General features: G+C 41.7%; 1 protein-coding gene across 1 annotated transcript in view; it reads left to right on the plus strand.

The window, feature by feature from the left end:
• The first annotated feature begins 4,218 nt into the window (after positions 1 to 4,218).
• RGL1 (ral guanine nucleotide dissociation stimulator like 1) overlaps positions 4,219 to 16,488 on the plus strand; it is a 137,460-nt gene continuing 125,190 nt past the window's right edge. The window contains exon 1 of the mRNA XM_083743837.1: positions 4,219 to 4,443. The gene's annotated coding sequence lies outside the window, so the exon portion shown is untranslated. The remainder of the gene's footprint in view (positions 4,444 to 16,488) is intronic.

The raw sequence follows: 16,488 nt of genomic DNA on the forward strand, positions 1-16,488 counted from the left end.
CTGCCTGGGGATACAACAGGGTGCTTGCAGGGTGCTCACCACATGTTCTTGACCATTGCTCCTCATGGCTTATAAGATCTAGCCAGGATGGAATGACTGTATGGATCCAGGGAGTTCAGTGTTCGAAACAGTCTTGTTCTAGGCACATTTTGCAACAGGGAATTTCATTAGCGCGAGCAGTTTCTGAGCTCTGGGTGCAGTACTGCTCCTCAGATTTCAGATTAAAACTGCAGAAAGGAAGGAAAAGAGAACTTTTTGTGCCTTCCTACTTCCAGCTACCCTGAAGACTGGAGAAGAGACCCTCTTAAGAGTATTAGGGGGGTGGGCACTGGGGGAGTAATGGATGCTTCTCTGTGAGTGCAAGCAGCTGGGCGTTCCTTTGACATTACAGTTAGAGATGCTTGGGTGCTGAAGACAGAGGCTTGCCACTTTAACACGCCTGCTCAGAAGTAAGTTCCATTGAGTCCAGTGGGATTTCTGATAGGTAGATTGCTAACCTAGGACACACCAGCATTTTACTGTTATTTTCATCCTGGTGGTCCTTGGATCATAGTTTGAGTACAGCTGGCCTTGCTTCATTCTGTACACAATATGCCTCTTTTTCCTCTACAGTACCAAGCAGCAGTATCTGGAATTGTAAGTACAATAGTTTACTGTTACTTAAGACTTTAAATATTGGCATCCATATAAGCTAGTTTACATGATGAAAAATCAGTTTTGAATTTGGTAGTTTCCTAATTCATCTACAGTGTTTTTACTGGTCTCCTTCATGCCAGTTTACAATAGGAATTGCAGAGCATAAACATGTTATTGTTGGGATGATTGGTTATTTGTTACATAATTTGTCAGTGTCCTACTTTCAGGCCAAATGTAACAACTTTGTTCTTGGAAGACTAAGGCATCATAAATCGTGCAGCACAAAGCTCTTTTACTCTGGATTTTGTGAGAGAGTTTGCAAATTCCAACGTCTGTTTACGGCATGTGGTTGATATTCTCCCAGCATTTGTAACGATAGCTTTCATTTTATTTATTTTTATTTGATTTCATATTTGTATCCTGCTTTTCAAGCTGCAAAACTGAGCTCAAATCATAACAAGAGAACAAAAAACCCCACCAAAACATTTAAGTAAATGTCAATATAATACCTAGAAACAAAAATACACCAGTAATACAAGAACAATAATAAAAAGCCCAGAAATGTTATCTGGAGATTTGGAGTGGGGCTACTATCAATATGTTGATGATGCCCAGCTGAACGTTCAACCACAGTGTGCAAGGTGGTAACAAATAAAACTATAAATTCAAGTCTACAATGCATGATTTATGAAATCCACTGCCACCCTATGATATAACAGCTATGAGTCTATGTGCCTTTAAAAGGCAAATTAATTCATGGAGGGGTGATATTTTGATTTTGTTGGTTATATGGAAGTTCCATACCAGTTGCTGGGGAGCAGCTGTTGCCTTGAGGCTCTATGTGTGGGTTTGCTGGAGTCATCTGAATGGCCAGTGTCAGAAGCAGGAAATATTGTATTCGATTGACCTCTGGTCCAACTGAGGTAATAATAATAATAATAATAATAATAATAATAATAATAATAATAATAATAATAAATTTTATTTATATCCCGCCCTCCCCAGTGGAAGCTGGGCTCAGAGCGGCTAACAACAGTAAAATGATACAACATTCTAAAATCATTTCATTATAAAATCAGTTCAAATCAGATTAATGGCAACCATTGGGCTAGAGTTCTGTGAGGATTGCCAAAGGAGGGGCTCAGACTGTGCCTTGGCCAAAGGCCTGGTGGAACAGCTCTGTCTTGCAGGCCCTGTGGAAAGAAGTCAAGTCCCGCAGGGCCCTAGTCTCTTGTGACAGAGCGTTCCACCAGATAGGAGCCACAGCCGAAAAAGCCCTGGTTGAGGCCAGCCTAACCTTTCTGTGGCCCAGGACCTCCAAGATGTTTTTGTTTGCAGACTGTAAGGTCCTCCATAGGGCATACCAAGAGAGGCGGTCCCGTAGGTACAAGGGTCCTAGGCTCTATAGGGCTTTAAATGTTAAAACCAGCACCTTAAACCTGATCCTGTACGCCACTGGTAGCCAGTGCAGCTGGTATAGCACCGGGTGAATGTGATCCCGCGGTGAAGACCCCGTAAGGAGTCTCGCCGCGGCATTCTGCACCCACTAGAGTTTCTGGGTCAGTCTCAAGGGCAGCCCTACGTAGAGCGAGTTACAATAATCCAGTCTGGACTTTAACGTAGGTCAAAACTCTGCCCTTGTTGTAGTTTCCAAATACTTCAAAGGAAACTTCATGTGGAAGTGATTTGGACAGCCATATAATGGTTTATTAAACTGAAATATGATTGAGCCTTTTGCTCACGTTACCTTTCTCCAAGCCAACAAACAAGCCAGGAAGTCTTAAGTTAACTATTGTTCCCTATTTTATCTGAACTGAGAAACAATGGTTAACAGCTTTGGAACAAGACATGCTATTAAGCCAAACTGTGGCTTCATATCCTGCTTTGTTCTGAAGTATTTAACTTGTAGGTTCCTCATTTGTAGGTAGCCTCCCTGCAGTGGATTAAATTAAGATCAATAAAACCAAGACTTACAATCTAAAAGACATAGTGCAAAAGCAAAAAAGGATGAGGAGGGAGGAGGCAAACAAACAAACCCAGGCACCAGTTCATAGCCATTTTATAACGACTTTTTGGAATGGAAACTGTTTAGGGAGAGGAGGAGCCCAATAGAAATGGCCCTTCAGCTTTCCTCTCCTCCTGCTGTTGTGAGAAGGGAGAGAGAAGCCCCAGTGGAGTGACGCTGCTTCCTGGCTTCTCTTGGCTTCCTACTGAGGCCGGGCATCAGCTCTCTTCCCTTCTGTATGGCTTCTGCTTCTCCTTTTCTGCCTTCCTCCTTTTCTCTCTCAACAAGCTTTTTAAATGACCTGGTTTCCTTGCCGGGCCATGCCTCTGTCTCTGTCTGTCAACCAGCTGGGTAGGTGCATACCCAGAGGCAACGGACTGTTTGTCCTTACCTGGTCCACTTGCAGCAGAACCAGGAAGAGGAAACATTCAGCTAGAAATGGAGATGTGGGATTTATTCAGCTTACATTTGACTGTGAACCTACCTAATTCATACCTGTCAAACCAGTATGCAGCTGCCCTTTATAGATTCTCACTTCTCCAAAATTTGGAGTGCAGTTCTCCAGCCAAAAAAAAAAAGCATATGTAAAAGCATGCATGCAGGGAAAGCGCACATGTTAAAATACTTCTCTTTGTGAAAAGAGTACAAAAATGCATTACATCAGGGAGAAACTTGCAGAAATATGTATATTAGGTGAAATGCACACGAAACTGCTTTCACATTTTCACACACTTTTTAGAAATAAATCAAAAACTGATGTGGAGCTGACTTTAAGACTGGAATAATAATTTCCGTGTTGGATTGCTGAAATGCTCTCTGTGTGGGGATGCCTCTGAAAATTGTTTGGAAGCTTGAGTTGGACCAGAGTGTGACTGACAGAATGCTAACTCAGTCTGACAGGTTGAAATGTATAATTGCAGTATTATACCATCTGCAATGTTTGTTAGCTCATTTCCAGGCTTAACTGAAAGTGTTAGAACCCTAGATGGCCTGGATCAGAGTATCTCAACAATCATCTGTATCCATATGAATATGATTGACTGATATCATTTCTGAAAGCCATGGTCTTTGTCATTCACATAAGGGACAATATTTTATTTTTCTCACCTTTTGGCGAGCAGGTGAGTGCTTTCTTTTCCAGCAGGTTTTTCTGAAAATATGCTTTTTGTCTGCTTTGCTCTTTGAATTGTTTCTTGATGTTATCATGTTTCATTTATTATTCATGTTTTAATAACTTGTTTTAGATATTTTTATTTGTCAGTGTTTATAATTTTAAATTTCTATTCCTTTCTTTAAAAAAAATTCTAAAGGATTTATTTAAAAACCAGAAGGGTAAAAAATCGAATCATTCCATCACCACCCAAAAAATCCACAAAACCCGGCACATGAATTAGGATCTCTTCATGCAAGTTCTCTAAATGTCATAAAGCTGGATTTATACAAAGAACAGAATTTTATGCTGTTTCTTTCATGCTCTGTGTGGCAGAGATTTCTTCCCTTGAGTCTCCAAGAACAGATCAGTAACCTGTGTCTGATTTCATCCTTGGCTATTTGCTGGTAGAACCTAATGTCAAATGCTTCAGTTATCCTTGATAAATCTCTGGTCTTTACAGGGCTCTACCTGGTCCGATGATGCCCCCAGGCAAGAGGATCCCCAGTCCTTCCCCTCTTCCTCCTAGCTAAGGTACTGCGGATGTGAGTCTTAAGTGTTGCTAGCTTGCTGATCCTGCTTGCTGCAGCCCTGGCTTTGAATGCAGTCAGATGAAATCGAGGAAATGGAGACCTTCCCTGTGGTTCTCTCTGTGAGTAGCTTGATTCCATTTTCTGTGTGTTTGTATAACTATATAGAGATAACATTCTTGTTGCAATAATCTACCAAATATGCAGTTTTAATTCCTTCCAGGCTGTTATAGTGTGGAGAGACATGGCTCCGTTTGCAATGCAGTGCATTCCGATGATTATTTTAAAAGATGCATAGTTTTTGTTTTGTTGCATGCACAGACCAATATGCTAAACTGCATAAAGAGGATGGATGGGGTAGAGACACAAAGGATATGCTGCAGAGCCGTGGGTTCCTTACAGCTCAGGAGATAAGGAAAGGAAAAGCATAATTAGATAGCTGAATGCTTTCCCTAGTTCGTGTCTGCAGGGAATACATCATAATTCTTTTGTGTGCAAATGTGTGCTTGCATCACACGGGGTGGACAGGCATGTACTTGTTTCATTCAGGGTGCATCAAAGTTCACTCTGCTCTGAGGGATCCTACCCAGTTGGCTTATATTTTCTCATGAGGAACTTGATATTCTCCGCATCACAGAGATGTCTGGCTTGTTACACAGTGAAGTGCTTGGTTTGGTGCTGAAATCTAGTTATTTTGCTGCTGGCTTTATTTGTGAAATTTCTTCTTAACAACAACAACAAATAGCCAGTCATCTAAATTTTACTCAGAGTAGACCCAGTGAAATTATTTACCATGACTGATACCACCCAATAATAATGCATTCCCTGTTCACACAAATTGCACTTGCTTTGCTGCTTCAAGATGTTTGGGCTCCTCCCCAGAAGTGGTATTGCAGCAGAATGCTGGGAAGGGGCATGAAGTTCTTACGTTTGCCTCGTCAAGAGATGCCACCTTCCAATGAAATTTCAAACCAAAACCTCCCCAGTCTGTTGGAGTTCAGATGGGACAAATAAAGTGCCTGGAATAGGAGACTTCTGCAGTTCATATATGAGTACTATTATTTCCTAATTATGTTTTATTAACTTTCCTTTAAGATTAAACTGGCTATGAAACACATTATATGCTCCTCAACATATTCCTCACAGCATTGCATTTTGTTTTGTTTTGTTTTTTGCTTGTGCAGCTGTCAAACCCTTCTAACCAGGGCTAGGAAATTAGAAAGGCTGGCTCACTTATTATTTATTTAATTATTTATTAAATTTATGTACCACCCTTCGTCTAAGGATCATAATTCAAGGTTTGATGGCAGATCGAGTCCTTGTAGGAATGGTCTTGCATTGAGTTGTTGTTCTCACTTGCCGTTGTCAGCAGCACTTCTGGCTGTTTCAGCCTTAGATCCAAGTGCGTAGTAAGGGTTTGCTTGGGTTTAGATGCAGGCAAACCACATAATTACTCTAAACCCCCTTTGTAGAAGACACCGCTCCTACCTGCTGAGCAAGCGAGAGTTGCTTAGCTAGCACACATGGTTCCCCAAATGCAAGGGGAGGGTGAGACATGCTTTGGCAATGGATTGAGTGCTATGTATACCCATTTATTTTAATGGGATGCTTAGTGGGGAGAGTTGAAAGATGCTCAGGAGCCTTCTCCCTCCCACTTACCTGTGTAGGGTGACTCATCTGTGCAACCCCATTTGCAGGAGTGAAGCTTAAGTTCCTCCTGTGTCTTGGGACTTTGCAGACAGGTACACTGCTTCAGTACACAGGTGTTATCCATCTTCTTTTTCATCCTTGGCTGTGGGTGGAAAGTACAAATCGCTGAGTGACCTTTCGCCCAGGTTTGCTATCACCAAGTTGCCGATGTAGCCTATGGTGAGATTCATGATCCTTCCCCAATGTAAGCTTTCCTTCCAGGACAAATAGACTGGGGTCACAGCAAGGGGCATAGGTTTAAAATGTCTGGCAAGGTCTCAATCCAGCTCAGTCTCTCCCCACAGTTCCTTTAGTTTGGCCCTCTACTTGCCTTTTCCCCCTACCTAATTATGATTGGTGTTGCACTCGTGCCATCATAAACCGATGCTAGGGTAATATTATCACCACCATGGTTTTGAGCTATGCCAGTGGATCAGATTTAGTTGCAATCCTATCTGGGCTGGCTGAAGACATTTTGCTAACTGAGAAGACAAGATGGTGCGCTCCCTCCCATCCATTTTATGAACAAAAGCCGATTGGACTGGCAGTTGAATCTGGGTAACCAGACACCCATCTTCCACTGCATCTGAGGACAGCAGGCTAGCTTAGAGGAAATAGACCACGAAACACAGAGCTTTGTCCTCCAATCCCTTGCCATTGCTTTCTGCCTCCACAGCAATTGCTGCTTAAGGCAGGAGCTTATTTCTGGCTAATGAATCCTAGCCTTATCCAGCTGACATAAGCTGATGATAGGATTGTACTGTGAGCAGTGTGTCCCAAAATTTCCAAATAGCTGAAGAAATTTTATTTTCTTAAAATTTGAGCCACATTTTACTCTTACACCCAAATAGTTTTAGCGGTTAAAAGTATAAGCCTGACCTTCCTTGAGAATAGCTCACTTCCTGTCCCTGCAATTCACAGTTCTGGTTGTGCCTTCCAATGGAAGGAGAAAACCCTAGAATACAGTGGTACCTTGGGTTACATATGCTTCAGGCTACAGATGCTTCAGGTTAGAGACTCCGCTAACCCAGATATAGTACCTCGGGTTAAGAACTTTGCTTCAGGATGAGAACAGAAATCGTGCTCTGGCGGCACGGCAGCAGCTGGAGGCCCCATTAGCTAAAGTGGTCTTCAGGTTAAGAACAGTTTCAGGTTAAGAACGGACCTCCAGAACGAATTAAGTTCTTAACCCGAGGTACCACTGTAGTCACTCTTGCAGAGAAACAACAAGCAGCCTCCTTTTAGAGCTAACAGTTCCATGTTTCTCTTGTTGGAGAGTAGTCAAAGGATTTCATCACATCTCATGCATAGATGAAACAAAATTATCTGTGCTCACAGAGTCCAATTAGAAGGAAGGAATGCCAAAGCAGGGAATTGTGGTGGATGTAACAGCCACCCTCTGTTGATGGGTACTATGAGCTCATGGAAGCATTTAATTGTTTCTTTCATTTATTTTTCAATTTTTTGTTTTGTTTTTGCATTAAGGAAAGATGGTTTCACCAAGGTGGACGTGGGCTTGTGCAATACATATCAATGGGAGAGTCACAAGCTAACCCGTGTCTTGTAGAGTGTCAGTTTTGCTGTCTCCACCCCCCCCATCTCATTGTTCTGTTTCAGAGATTTATTTAGGCTTGCCATATTTTAAAAAATAACATTCCTGACACCCCCAAAATTGTTGAACCTGAAATTTTTCAACTTCAACTTTATTTATTTATTTAATTTTCATTCTTTCCCACCAGGGGGGAGGGGGTGGGACTGAGGAGGCAAGTTCCTTTGGACCTGCTCCTGAGCAAGTGGCCACAGGCTCTGCATCCTGGAAAGGGGAGCTATTGTCCTTTGAGAAAGTAACGCAGCGGCTCTCAAGGGGGGAGGAAGGTGGGGGGAGGATAACCGAGGTGTCTTTATTTTCCTCTCCAGGTAGCTGGCGGGCGCTTGGGCCTGCTCTCACCCTCTTTCCACTGTCCTCCATGCTCCCCTCCTCAGTTGGGGCTGCAGTGCAGGGGGAGGTGGGGGGCGCTAGCGCACTTGGGGTCTTCCACGTAAGGAGGGGGCATTCCTTTCACTGCTCAGCAGAAAATACATACAGGAAATTTCTGACATCTCTTAAAATTCAAATTTTCCCTCAGGGCGCCATTTTAGGAGTCCAGTTTCCTGGCATGTCCGGAAGTTTCAGGATGTATGGAAAGCCTAGTTTATTTTCTGATGTAGCTTTCTGCTTCTTTGATAAAGAGCAGTGGCGTAGCGTGGGTTGTCAGCACCCGGGGCAAGGCAAGTAATTTGCACCCCCTAACCCATGGATTTGCGCCCCCTAACCCTAACCCCCAGATGTTGCGCTGGTGCGGCCGGCCCCCCCTGCACCCCCCACGCTACGCCACTGATAAAGAGTTCCAAAGAGGTGCAAGAAGTGCTAACAGTTCAGTCAGTAACCTCCAGGTCTGGGCAGATGCATAGGGCGGGGCTGTTGATGATGATAAATTTATTGTCATTGTCCGTATATACACAGTATACACAACAACGAAAATCAAACACCCAAGACCGGATTCACATACACATTCGCACGTATCTCCAACACTCTCATCCTATTCAGACATAATCTATTAGAACATAACATAATCCAGAATATAACATAACCTATTAGAAGCATAGCATAACCTAAAACCTATCTCATTCCTTACTACTCACTGCTTGCTATTTCTTACAACTGGCCCTGAGATCATTATTTAGTGCAATCAGAGCTCTTGGATAGAAACTATTCAGAAGGCGTGTGGTTCGTGTTTTCATTGTCCTGTATCTTCTGCCCGAGGGCAACAGTTCAAAGAGGTTGTGAGCAGGATGGGTGGGATCTCTCAGGATATTGTGTGACTTCTTCAAGCTGCGAGACGTGAAGATCTCATCCAGGGTTGGTAGTTGGAGCCCAATAACATTCTGGGCAATTTTAATTATTCTCTGTAAAGCTTTTTTATCCATTTCAGAGCTGCTCCCATACCACGATAATATACTATAGGTTAAGACACTCTCAATGGTACTGTGATAATAGGACAGAAGTAGGTGCTGAGATAGATTCAATCCCCTGAGCATTCTCAGGAAATACAACCTCCCCTGCACCTTCCTCACAACCATATTAATATTTGCAGTCCATGAGAGGTCCTCAGAGATGTAAATGCCCAGGTATTTAAAACTACCAACATGGCTTGTTGTGTGCAAGAAGCCGAAGACACCTGGATGCAGTTGTTGCTCTGTCTAAAGCATCTGAAGAACGCCTATGGAAAAAGCACAGTGCAAAAACATGTGCTGTTATAAATGAAATGAATGCAGATTTGTTTCTTAAAAAAAGGACAGAACATAAATGCTTCACTTGGGTTGTACAAGAGAAAGTCCCCTCCCCCCTTTTTTTCTTTTCTTTTTAAGAAGAGCCTAATTGCTGTATGTGAAATACTTTTAAAAAGATAGGCTCTGGATTTCTCATCAGCTATTAGGAATACCTTGTGATTCAGAAAGGCAGTTTTAAAGGTAGCTTGGGATGCCTGCTGTATGTCTGTTGTCTCAGCTAAGATTTTGGCAGATGTTGCCACCGTCTAACTGGCTCCTTTTATCTCTCATGTATATTTAAGCATAAGCGTGCCTGCACAAACTTGGTAGCAGAACTGGTAACAGTGTCTCCATGTCTGTATTGCTGTGGAATGTGGCGGATGGAATATTCTCCTGCCTTCTGGCTTCTCAAGCTGCAGGAGACCTTTTCACACATGACCTGTGTGTGGCAACAAGGACTGTAGGCCTGCACCTTTGGGCCCAATCCTGAAAGTCTTATAGCTCCTCCCATTTGCCATGGCCTTGGCAGACTGCATGTGCATGTGTGTTGGAGTTAGGATGGGACATGCAATGAATGAGGCTGCTGTGAAAGGAAGACTTAAATAAAAAGAATAGTGACAGATGTAGAACTTGGAGTTTTGGACAGCTAAGAATGTCGTAAGCAAAATATGATTTATTTTAATCTTGTATGAACCCTATTATTATTAGCTATGCCAGATTTTCCCAGGACACATTTGGTAGTTGCTGGGTTATTTTATCTGTCAAGACTTAAAAGAAAGGAGAAAGAAAAGTATCTCACACATTCCAAAACCAAGGCCTCATCATGGTCTGCCTCAATCAGAATATCATGAGTTCATATTTTGGCTCTCTGCATGCTATATACTCGTGTGTATATGGTGCAGTGGTGCTTAAATGATGCCAGCAATGTAATAAAATGTTCTCCTTAGCCAGCATGAATTAAAGATATAATTTTTCAAAAAAATTATCACAAAAGCTTACCAACAGGCCAATTAATATCCAAAAATAGCTCTAAAGCAGTGATGGGGAACAGGTTTCACCTCAAGGGCCACATTCTGTCACAAGGAACTTTTAGGTGGGAGGGGGGGAGAAGCAGAACTGAGTGGAACAAGAAATGTAATACTTTAGTATACAAATGACAACCATTTTGCATGGGGGTTCCATTCCTGGCCCCTGTGCATGTTGGTGGAACATGTTACCTCACCCTGTTCTGCCCCCATTCTTCCCTTTTCCAGTTCCAAAACGACCTGTATGTCCGTGTTTGTGTGTCATTTGAATGCACCTAAAATGGCCACCACTTGTAGTAAGCTACATTCCAGCCATACAAAAGCCAGAGGCTCCCACAAAGCCCTATCTCTCAAGGCAAGCTACAGACATGACTGCAGTTCAAGGACACTTTGTTGTCAGGCAAAAGAGTGGAGTAGGACTGGGATGGGGTGTGGCTTGAGGAGAGGAGCATAGCTTTGGTAGAGTATCTTGGGACTGAGGCTCTGGAGGACCAGGAGCTAGTAAAATGCAAAAATATCACGTGTATAAGTCTTTAGTTAGATACATAGTGTTTGTGGGTGTCAGACTCCCCTACATTCCTGTGTCCGGTAGGTGTTAGAATTGAAACAAGGCTTAGAGAGTTAAACTGGATGCCAGACCCTTAAGCCCTGGACCCAGTTTACCATGCTCAGGAGATGGCCTAGGAGATGGGCCATTAAGAGAACATTAAGAAAGTACAGGTTCTGGGCCAGACTCAGAGTTAGTTAGAAGACAAAGGCAGAGTTTGAGGTAGAGGTTTTTTTTAGGGTTGGCTATGATGTGACCTAGAAGAAAAAATGTTGCAGGCTGATAAAGGCAGCAAGCTGGAGAGAGGGTTGGAGCACATATATGTGTAAATAAACCATATATCACGAAGACACCACAGTCTCCACTGTGCCTCATTTCCAGTAGGAAACACAAACCCTGTGTAAGCGCCTGGAACCCCCGTAATCTTGCAGCACTTGGAGATTAGGGTGGCGTGCAACAGTAGTAAAAATACATGGATCACTGAGCTTTGGCTCTGTACACTTCTTAGGGTGCTGGCTATCTTCCTGGAGATCTGATGTGAGGGCAGTGGGCTTTCAGCTCTCTTTTAAGCTGCAGTTCCACCTATACTCAGCCTGTATCTGCAAATAGACGCAGAAATTGCAAAAGGCCAGTTAGCCCCCAGTGAGCTCCTTCTGGAGGGAACCAAACCTGAGTACTTTCTGGACATTGGAACTTCTCCAAGAAATGGGTGAATGCAACAGTCTATAAAAGTAGTCAGATTTCGGCACTTTATCTCCTTGTCTCGCGCTAAAGTTACACTCTGAGGCAGGGGTGGGGGAACTACTTCCGAGGCTTTTGGACCTGAGTCCCCACCATCCCTCACCATTGGCCATGCTTCCTGGGGCTGGTGGGAGCTGGGCATGTTTCCCATCCTGCTGTAGACACTGTCCTGGTATATAATAATTGGGGCTAAGGGTGCCATTTGTTCCGCTCTGCTCAGGAGGGTGGGGAAGTATGTCTTGGCTCTGAAGAACTGAGCCACCAAGCCTGAATGGTAAAAGAGAAATAATCACAGCTGATGTATTTAGTTTTGCAACTCAGTACTGAGTAGGAATTGCTCAGCAGTGAACATTATTTCCCAAGAGAGATTCACTAGGATAATGCAAAAGTAGCCTGGTTTCTATTTTTTAAATTAAATCCCAGTAACAAATACTATTATTTAGAGAGTGGACTGAAGTGAATAAATACATGGAGTCCCATTGGAAGAGAAGAATGTTATCTTAGAAAGCAGTGGAATGAAATATTCCACTCATTCCAAACTCATGCTTTTCAGTATTTTATAACAAAGTCAGAAAAAGGCTTGTGTGTGCGTGTCAGCAAGCAAGAAGAGATTTTTGTCTGACTTTTACTTCTCAACGAAGACGGAGTTGGATATGGATCATGCAACTTTGTACAGTAAATGGTTTTGGAGCAGCTGGTGGAACAAAACAATAAGCTGAATTCCTTCTCTAAAATAGTTGCCAAACTGGCCATTTTCTACATCAGGCCAAGCTATGCTTTATTCTGCTTTGCTCTCTGAAGTCATTGCATCTTATCATAGGAGCTAGTCAGTCTTGTGCAGCAGAATAGTAAGCGATCTCCCCTCACCCTCTGGTTTCCTTGGTATCTGGGTTCTTCCTACAAAAGCCTGATTATGTGCAGGCCCACTTTACAATGGGTCATGTACAACTAAGTTTTACTCAGAGTAAGCCCATTGAAATTAATGGAATTGTTAGTCATGTTCCTTAATTTCAGTGGGTCTACTCTGACTAGGACAAACATTAGATACGACCCATTATCTTCCCTCCCATATCTCCACCCTCGTGAGGGAACTGTGACATCCTAACAAATTAACAACTCAGAGGTTTAGTATTAGGGTTCCTCACTCCTTGGTATCCTTCCACTACAGATATAACACTCCCCCTCTAAAATAATACTTGCACAGAGTATATATAAGAGTGTTGTAAACATTTACACAATGCTGTACAATAGTTGAATGGCAGGGAGTGATGTTTTCTTAGCTTTATCAGTTTCCCAATCTGTGTGTCTGTTCCAGAAAAGGCCGCTATTCAAATGCTAAAAGTACATGTGCATCCAACTTTAACTTTGCAGCTGGAGAAAAAAGTAACAGGTGAATATATTATTGATCTAAAGCAGGCTTGTGCCTGATGTACTGGCAACTGTTATGTTGATAGTGTGATTTGAATTATTTCATACTACTAATAATATACAGAATCTGTTTTTCAAATCACATAGGGGTATTCTTTCAGTGCAATGCCTTGCTGTGGGATTAAATTCAAAACTGAAGTCTCAGAGCGTGAGGACTGTACCTCTTAACTCTTACTTTGATGATTTCTTCACATTCTTCTTGAATGCATATGTTGAAACTTATTCACATAACAAATTTAACAAACCCATGTGCAACAGACTTCAAACAGATCACCCATTAATTTATGCAACAAAGTCCTTTCTTGGTAAAGATTTTGTAATGAGTAAATCAGCCTTCAGTCAGACCTGAGATAGTAAATGTTGTTGTTGTTTATTCGTTTAGTTGTGTCCAACTCTTTGTGACCCCCTGGAGCAGAGCACGCCAGGCACTCCTATCTTCCACTGCCTCCCACAGTTTGGTCAAACTCATGCTGGTAGCTTCGAGAACACTGTCCAACCATCTCGTCCTCTTCTCCTTGTGCCCTCCATCTTTCCCAACATCAGGGTCTTTTCCAGGGAGTCTTCTCTTCTCATGAGGTGGCCAAAGTCTTGGAGCCTCAGCTTCAGTCTCTGTCCTTCCAGTGAGCCCTCAGGGCTGATTTCCTTCAGAATGGAGAGGTTTGATCTTCTTGCAGTCCATGGGACTCTCAAGAGTCTCCTCCAGCACCAGAATTCAAAAGCATCAATTCTTCGGCGATCAGCCTTCTTTATGGTCCAGCTCTCACTTCCATACATCACTACTGGGAAAACCATAAATTAAAAGTAAATATTACTCTTAGTAAATATTGCATTTATAGATTTTATCACTGGGACCCACAGCTCACAAATAGGTTATAATTTTCTTGAGGATTCTTCTGGCAAGTTAGTTAGCTATGCATCGTCTGTGTTCATGATCACTTCAAGAAGTCATGACATGTGAGCCAAACATTACATCAGAATTGGTCCTTTGCTAATCTGCTTATTCCCTGAAAAAATATTTTTGCCCTTTCAAAAATAAACTGTGTCCTATTGTAATGTGATCATGACTGTTTTTGTTATCTCATTTTAAAATCCAATTATCCCTTTTAAAAAAATAATCTGCTAAGATTGTAGCTTTATTGTTTTATAGAAATTCTATCTCAGTAAAGTCTTTTTGAAAGGAAGGAAAAAGAGACAGACATAGACATCTGGGTACAAACTTGGATTTTACATGGTTATAAAAGTCATTTGGTCTCAGAATAGGTTTGAGGGTTTTAAATTGGTGCTTTGTCTCTGCTGTTATGCATAAGATCACAGAAAATTGTAGAAACATTTTTCTCTTTTAAACAAAAAATTGGTCCCTGGAAGTGAGGGAATTGATTATTTTATTTTTCAAAACAAATGTCTAAAACTCAGAAGAGAGTCCTTTCCAGATTTATCTATATTTCACGTTTGTGGGATTTTGTGTCCCTGAAATGTTAAGTTGCTATAGCAATGGAAATATAATAAACAAGAGCAAAACCAAAGTATTAGAGAACAATCTAGAAAAGGAGGAAAGAAAATTACTACAAGAAAAGATGGACCTAGTCTTTGTGAAAAAAGTTAAATATCTGGAAGTTAAGTTGTCGGAGGAAAATTTGAACTTATATAAAGATAACTATGAGAAATTATGAAATGAAATTAAGAGAGATCTGGAGATTAGGTCGAATTTAAGATTGTCATTAATGGGTGGTCATTAAATTGTCATTAATTTTGGTGATCAATGAATTTATTGTCAAAGATGTTGTTTTTGTTTCAAGCCCTCCCAATTATTGACAGTGTGAAATGTTTTGAAGAATGGCAGAAAGTTTTATCTAGATTTATCTGGCAGGGGGAAAAACCCAGAATTAAGTATAAACTACTAACGGATTCAAAAGAAAGAGGGAGATTCTCCCTGCCAGATTTGAAGATCTATTTTGAAGCACCAGCGCTCTGCTGTATTAAGGAATGGATACAACTAGAGGATACAGATACTAAGATACTAAGATTTAAGAAACTGACAAGAGAAAAATAAACCGAAACCATACGCTTATTCCTGCACTTAAAAATAAACTTGATTATTTGTTTATGTTAACAACTGTCTGGACTCGGTGTGTCCCCGTGAGAAGCGGGGTGGTGGCAGCGAAGAAAGCAACCGCAGTGGTGGCACAGGGTCAATAGACTGTGAAACGTCCGGGGGCCCTGTGTGATCTCCACAGTTACATTATCACCAGATCAATGAATTGTATAAATTAGATAAGAAAAATGGTTTTGCTTCGGAAAAAACTAAGTTGGAAACGGAGTTGTTGGACTCTAAAGTTAAAAATTTGTCTAAAATGTATAATTTATTGTTGGAATGGCAGACAAAAGATGAGCAAGTTAAATCAGTGATGATAGATTGGACAAGAGACGTGGGACACAATATAATGTTTGAAGACTGGGAAAGATTGTGGAGGAAAGGGGTCACGTTCACTGCATGCATGGTGTTAAAGGAAAATATTATGTAAATGATGTATAAATGATGTATAAATGATGTATAGATGGTACTTAGCCCTTGTAAAATGAGACGCGGGTGGTGCTGTGTAAAATGAGACGCGGGTGGTGCTGTAGGCTCCCACAGAGCCTAGGACTTGCTGATCAGAAGATCAGCGGTTTGAATCCCTGCGACGGGGTGAGCTCCTGTTGCTCAGTCCCAGCTCCTGCCCACCTAGCAGTTTGAAAGCACGCCAAAGTGCAAGTAGATAAATAGGTACAATAAAGCAAGATGAGCGCCGCAACCCCAGAGTCAGCCACGACTGGACCAAATGGTCAGGGGTCCCTGTAAAATTTTTAACCCCTGTAAAATTAGCAAAGATTTATCACAACAGTGATAATCTATGCTGGAAATATAAAGAAAAGATGGGTACCTTTTATCATATGTGGCGGACCTGCCCCAAGGTGAAAGACTTCTGGGAGAAGATTTATAATGAATTGAAAAAAATGTTGAAATATACATTTATTAAGAAACCAGAGGCCTTTCCTCTTGGAATAACAGGTTTGGAATTGCCCAAGAAAGATGTTAAACTGTTTTTGTATGCCACAACTGCGGCAAGAATTTTGTTAGCTAAGAATTGGAAAGCACAAGAAGTCCCTACAGTGGAGGAATGGCAGATGAAGATGATGGATTTTTCGGAGCTGGCCGACCTGACTGGAAGAGTCCGCGACCAGAAGGAGGAGGAGAACCAGGAGGAATGGATGAAATTCAAAGACCATTTAGTTAAATATGTTAAGATAATTTAATTGGAAAAGCTTGTAAATACCAGATAGGCTTAGGATTTAAACATGTAATGTTAGAGTTTAATATGTTTAAAGTTAAAATAGAAAGAAAGCAAGATGTTAAGTGATTAAGTTAATTTTATGAGAAAATTGGTTTT

Source organism: Podarcis gaigeae, assembly GCF_964106915.1.
Source record: "Podarcis gaigeae genome assembly, chromosome: 6".
NCBI classification, from domain to species: Eukaryota; Metazoa; Chordata; class Lepidosauria; order Squamata; family Lacertidae; genus Podarcis; species Podarcis gaigeae.